The following is a 7329-nucleotide window of genomic DNA, read 5'->3' as shown; positions in this document are numbered from 1 at the left end:
AACAAGCATATGTTATCCTCCTCAAGCTTGACAAAAATAAAGAGGTACTGGTCAGAAATGACTGGGGAAAAATTGGGAGAACCTCAAAGCTTTAATGGTAGCAAGTTGCTCTTGAACATGACACTTTTCCTCCGTATCACATCGGGTTGGGTTGTTTCATTCACCGGTCTCATCACCATGGTCTTCGCCAAACCATCCACATTTGGGGTAATGCTACCGATCCATCGCATCAGTGTCGTTATATGTTCAAGAGATGTTGTTCAGAAAGAGTCAACCGTGTCCCATCCACTGCCATACATTATCCTTCATCCACCCATGATCGCCACCCTGAATCATATTTCACAGATTGTTTTCACCTCCACTAAAATCATTAGCTCCGTTTCGTGTCACTGATGTGGGATTCATTAAGGCCCTCCTTTGACAGAATGCTTCTTGTCGACTTCAGCTCATTATCTAAGAAGTTGATCTAGGAACAACCCCCTCAGTACTTTGAAGCTTGCATGCCTCAATGGCAAGTTTCTCACTTTCGGCGACAGGTATACATCAATGACCTTCGACCAGAATATTTTGCGTGGTGTTCGACGCCAAGTCCTTTATTCACACCACGTGAAGTGTACTGCAGTACCTTGAGGGTCATTATCATTATCGATGATTCCTCTCGCACTTGTTAACGGTTTACATTATTGACCGGTAATCAAGCGATGTCTTTCCATGTTCGACTTCAGCACAATTCTCACATGGATCGACTTGTACTTAGAGTGAAGATCGAACGAGTTTGAAGACCCCGGATCTAGTTTCATCCATCCGGCTGCGATATATATTCAGGAAACATAAAGACATTTTACATGTACATCATTGCAGCAGATGATCATCCTACTCAAAGGATGATAATTTCAGCAGAGAATTATCAGTCTACCATCAGACGATCGTCTGTTCTATGTATCAAAATGAATTTATAAAGCTGAGCATGGGAATGCCCGCCTCAGCTAGATCATGAAAGCAGAATGAAAAATAATGTATTGTATTGTATTTTATTAGAGGTCACCTCTCAGCGATTGAATGAACTTCGGATCCTCCTGATAAAGCATTTCACCCGATAAACGACCTCATACTTTAGGGGGCAACTGTTATAGACATTTTTGTGCCTTACAGCATGAAGCATGAAATGTCAATAATCTGAGGGATCCAAAAGTCCTTAAACATGTTGTTCTTACCCCTAGAGGAACAAGGTCAGCAAACCACAGCACTGAATATCAGTTCTCCACCTGAAAACACTCAAAAACAAGCTAATTCTGGATCATGTCAGCTGCTCCACTGAGCATCTGCGCTGAATGTCAACTGCTCCACTCTGTACCTGCGCTGAATGTCAAAAGCAATGAAGGCTACCTGCGTTGGGCGAGATTGGCCAAGTGGCACAGTCATTCCTCAAGGTGTCAATGCCCAGGAAGCTTCCAAAATGACACTTGGATCAGGGAATTCGCCTAGTGATGAGTAAGAGGGTCTAGATCTCCAAGTGGAAGCAAGAACCTCCAAGTGGACTCTAGAACTGAAGAATAACTGAAGTGGGAGAGGACACTAGTCAGCTTCATGCCAGCCTCAAGCTGACTCATCCTTTCTCCAAAACTCCTATATATAGAGCTCTCTCATGAGGTCTAGGGAGGCTGGAATCTGGTGAATGTAAGGAAGTGCTGTTGGTTTGAGTATAGAACTATTGGGTGATTTGCTTGAAGGAGGTGAAGAGGAGATTTCTTTCTGCTGGGAGGTGTTGCTGGATTGGGCCTCTTATGGTTGTAACACTCTCAGAAATTTACTTCTTCCATTAATAAAGCATTTGAGGTTCTTCTATATACATGTGTCTCAATGGTGTATTGTTATACTTGTGTATTTGATTTATTATAATCCTTGAATCAATTATGAATGTATGCTTCTTGTAGTTTCCCTCACTTGCGTTTTTGCAGGATCTTTGTGTAGCTGGGCCAGTGAAAGAGCAAGGAGCTGGGAGCAAGCAGCAAAGAGGGAAGATTGGATCAATCATTAGCGGAAGATAACGGTTAGTGGATCTCTTTCTCCTCTCTCTTACATCTCATAAAGAAGTAATCTCGAATAGCTTTGCTTTGATTGTTGCTGAGGTACTATCACCCTTAGAGTGGGATAGGGTCATTCCATATTGGATACTTTTCCCAACAACAATCCATCACCAGGTCAACAGGTGTTGCAGCCAAGTATACAGTTGTTACCTCAAACCGGACAACCCGTAGTTTCTGGTTCACCCCAGCAACCGCAACCTGTCCAGTCAAATGTTCAAACTTCTGTAACTTCGGTAGTTACTCAGCCGCCAATTGCACCTAGTACTCCATCTCAAACGGCTGCTGCAACTACCGCAACATCTGCCGCTCTTACTTCTGGAGTATCGACAACTCCTGTTTCTACTGTCTCTGTAACTACTCCTCAGACATCTTTACCCTTATCTGGATCTACGATTCAAACTACGGTTCAGATACCTATAGGTCAGCCTGGTATAAGTACGGTTGTCACTACTCAACCACAATTTGTTCATCAACCGTACCAGGGACAGTACCAATATGGGCAAGCTGTCCAGCAGCCGGTTTACCAGTATCAACCGTATCCTGGGTACACTTATCAACAACCTCAACAACCCCAGTACGGTCCGGTTAATCTTGGTTTTCCAGGAGGATATAATATCCCTAATGCGGTTCCTGTTCCTAGTTATCCTGGATATCCTCCTCCTGGGACTGGTCTTGTGACCCGGAGTTTTAGAGATCCTAACCGGCAATTACCGTTTATTGCAACTTTGGATTTACCAGACTTGACGCGCCTAACGAACGATCCAATTCAATATCTTCCGTTATGGCTGCCAATGCCAAATAAATTGCCCAGTGATATACCCAAGTTCGAAGGTAAGTCTAGAGAGGATCCATCCAATCACGTGATGACTTACCACCTCTGGTGTGCTTCAAATTCTATCTCGGATGATTCGATCCGCTTACGTCTTCCAGCGTACACTCATTGGTCTCGCGGCCAAGTGGTACATTGAGTTACCACGGGCCTCTTTTTACAATTTTAGCTAGTTAGCTACCTCGTTCTTAACTCATTTTCAGTTGCCGGTCAGATACGATAACGGCATGGAATTATTAACTTCACTAAAACAATCGACGTCCACGTATATTTCTGACCACATTCATGAGTGGAGGCGTCGAAGAAGGTTAGTGAAAGTTTTTATTCCGGACCAAATCTTAGCTGAATGGTTTGTTAAATCATTATTACCGAAGATTATTGAAGATGTAGCTAAGGCTGGAGTAGTTACTGAGGAGCAAGTCATTGCTCTGGCACAGTACCTTGACTTAGTTTATACTCAGTCGGGTACGTTACACGAGAAGATCCCAGACCTTCCAAAGTCGAATCAAATCGCTGCTGCTCCTTCGGGATCTCATGCCGCTGATGGTATGATTGGTACGGTGAAGACAAAGAGCAAGAAGAAATCTTCCAAGAATTCTACTACTCCTATAATCACCTTGCCTAATTCCCCGACAAGAGAGTCTTCTCTTGAACTTTCCGCCGATATTCACGCTGTAGAGTCATCTACGGCCAAATCAAAAAATGGTGGAAAGAAGAAAGGAAAGAAGAAGGCTAAAGCAGACAAGGCTCCGAAGGAGAAAACATAAAATTCGGAAACCAATGACGAAAAGCGCAAACCTCGATATCCTTGTCTTATTTGTGAAGAGGATCATTTTACAAGAGATTGCCCTCATCGGGCCGAGGTTGCGAAAATAGTCAAAGGTTCTCCCACTCCTGCTGTGTTGAAAGATCCATTTCCAAAGCAGGAGAGTAAGATGATAGGTTCTTCCTTGACTGCCAATGAAGAACCCATTTTGATGATGTCTCATGTCAGGATTGTGACTCGATCGCAAGATTATGGTAGTAAGAATCCTATTGATGGTAAGGAAGCAGAATCTTCTCATTCTAATCCATCAACCTCAGCTCCTGGTTCCGATCCACTACAGATCGAAAAACCTAACCCGGACTTAGTAATCAAACCGCCCACCAAGGGTGTTCTTCGAAGGTCTGCTTTCAATCCACATGCGAGAGCGGCCCAGAATTACAACATTGTTGAGGACTTAGCTGTTTCACCCTCAGCAATGTCGGCTTTAGAAGTGCTGCAATCATGCCCAGCACAACGAAAATTACTTTTGTGGCTATCGGAGCTATTGATGTTCAGGACCCGAATCTGATAATCTTCGATCTAGAAAATAGTACACCATGCCTTCCCCATCAAATGGCTTTCCAGATTCCAGTGATAGTAAAAAACAGGCCTATTCATCGGACTGTAATTGATGAAGGAGCTTCCACGTGTATTATGTCGATTCAGTGTTGGAGATTGCTTGGTTCTCCTTCGCTGAACCAATCCCCGACCATCCTTAAGGCCTTTGATGGCCGTGGGTTCCGTCCATTTGGTATTCTACAGGAATTGCCTATAGGGGTATAAGGTAAAACCGTTAGTCTGGATGTGGAGGTGGTTGATGCCCCTCTAGACTACAACCTTCTTTTGGGTCGAAGTTGGTCATATGCTATGACAGCGGTTGTTTCATCGGTCTTCAGAGTAATAAAGTTTCCACATAACGGCAAGATCGTGACAATTGATCAGCTGACATACTTTTCATCCGACCCAGCCTCTTCAGAGAGTATCCAGCATGTCGGTAAGACGACAATCCCTTATAGGGACGTTGGCGTAGGTTTAGTTAAAGATTCCGGTTTACTGGAACTTTTCCTTTCCCTCCAATCAACGGAGACCCTTCATTTGCATCAATTCATATGATTACATCAGACACCATTATTTACGACGATCCTTGGATTGTCCCATCTGAATCTGAGCTAGACTCATTGCATCAATTCATATGATTCCATATGAAATTGCTTATGAAGCCGTCGTGTCTTTTACCGACTCGCGTTCAACCCAAATCGACCAAATGAATGTGGTCAAAGAGGAATCACTTTTCACATCAACCTCAGAACAGATAGCGTTTCCCGAAGTTGTGTCATCTGACGAGCAACTTCGCGAAATCCTAAGTGTAGACGATCTACCATGGGAAGATCTCCATCATAGATCTTCGTTTTTACCTGAGGATGATGCTTTTGAAAATGATTTTTCATCTATTTTTACCGCTGAATATGTCAAAGACGCTCAGAATCCAACGAAACATTCTGATTCAGAGTTGAATTTAGGGAATATTTCTCGCACTATTACCATTGACATTTCAGTGAAATCCGGAATTGAAGAAAACATTCATATAGGTGCCTCATGTACAGAAGATGAAGTTCAAACTTACAAGGCCCTATTCCAAGAATTCCGCGATGTGTTCGCCTGGTCTTACGAGGAAATGCCAGGAATCGATCCTTCCATTGTTGTTCATGAAATAAAGACCTACCCGGACGCTAAACCCATCCTGCAACGGTTGCGTCAGATTCACCCTCGAAAAGCGGTTGCGATTAAAGCAGAAGTCGAGAAGCTGTTGAAAGCAGGTTTCATTTATCGAATCCCGTTAACAGATTGGGTATTGAATATTGTTCCGGTTAACAAGAAACAAGGAACAATAAGAATATGTATCGATTATAGGGATATAAATCGAGCTTGTCCAAAAGACAACTATCCTACGCCTTATATCGATCAAATCATTGATGATTGTGCCGGAAGTGAAATGTTTTCCTTTATGGATGGTTTTTCGGGCTATAATCAAATCAATATTCTACCTGCCAATCAACCAAAAATGGCATTCATTTGTCCATGGGGGACCTTTGCTTACTGCAAATTACCTTTTGGGCTTAAGAATGCCGGAGCCACTTTTCAACGGGCGATGTCTTATGCATTTCATGACATCAAGCACATTGTGCAACCGTACCTCGATGATTTGCCTGCTCATTCTTTACATCGAGTTGATCACCTTGTCCACTTACGAGCAATCTTTATGAGGTGTAGGCATTATCGTATTCGGTTGAATCCCCACAAGTGTGTCTTCTGTATAGAAACGGGTCGATTGCTGGGATTTTTTGTTTCAAAAGCAGGCATTCGCATCGATCCCTCAAAGGTCGAAGCTATCATCAAATTGCCTCCTCCTTCGCATTTGCGCCAACTCCAAAGTTTGCAAGGGAAAGCAAACTTTTTACGCCGATTCATTCCAAACTACGCCGAGGTCACTAAGGGTTTTACACGGTTGTTGAAATAGAACTCTTAATTCTTTTGGGACGAGATTGCCCAACAATCTTTTGATGTACTTAAGCACGCGCTGACCCATGCACCATTGTTGCATCCTCCCAACTACAACCAGGACTACTTCTTATACCTCGCAGCTTCGCATTCCACTATTGGAATGGTGTTAGTCCAAGAAGATGAATTTAGAATGGAACATGTGATATATTATCTTAGTAGGACGTTAAACCCCACTGAGCTAAAATATTCGCATGTGGAGAAATTGGCCCTGGCAGCCGTTCAAGCTGTCCAGCGTTTTCGTCACTACATTCTTCTCCGTAAAACTACAGTTATTTCGGATTGCAACCCTATGATTTATATTTTGACTAAAAAACTGCTAGGGGGCAAGTACTCTAAATGGATTGTTATCCTGCAAGAGTTCGACTTGGAGTTCGAGAAGTCCAAGTCTAAGAAATCCTTAGTTTTTGCGGAATTGATGTGTGATTTCCCGCATGCTGACACAGAAACTGTGGCAGAGGAGTCCATTGCGGACGAATCTTTGTTTCTTATCAGTACTTTAAATCCATGGTATGTGGATATAATCATCTATCTCCAAACCCAAACCTTTCGGCCTGAAGCTTCAAAGTCGGAACGTCGAAAAATTCGATTTCAATCCCAGCAATACAGAATTATTGGAGATACACTTTATCGCCGGGGGGCAGACTTAGTTTTTCGACGTTGTTTAACTCACGAAGAGGCTGAGAGGGTTTTGAATGATTGTCACTCTGGAGCATGTGGAGGTCATATGTCTCGGTATGCCACAGCTCAGAAGGTGTTGCGCGCTGGCTATTTCTGGCCGTCCATGTTTAAAGATTGTATCATTGCGGTCTGAAAATGCCACAACTATCAAGTGTTTGATCGCAAGATGAGTGCACCACCTGCTCCTCTCCATCCTATAATTTTCGTTGGTCCTTTCGCCAAATGGGGTATCGATTTTATTACTTTTAACCCTCACTCGGCCGGGGGCCATGCGTATATCATCCTCGCGATTGATTATTTTACTAAATGGGCCGAGGCGATGCCTACATTCGACGCAAGCGGCAAAACAGCTGCAATTTTCGTATTCA

This window comes from Pinus tabuliformis, chromosome 7 (assembly GCF_031772625.1).
Source record: "Pinus tabuliformis cultivar Carrire ecotype Pingquan chromosome 7, CPIR1, whole genome shotgun sequence".
NCBI lineage: Eukaryota > Viridiplantae > Streptophyta > Pinopsida > Pinales > Pinaceae > Pinus > Pinus tabuliformis.
This window is presented reverse-complemented; position numbering follows the sequence as displayed.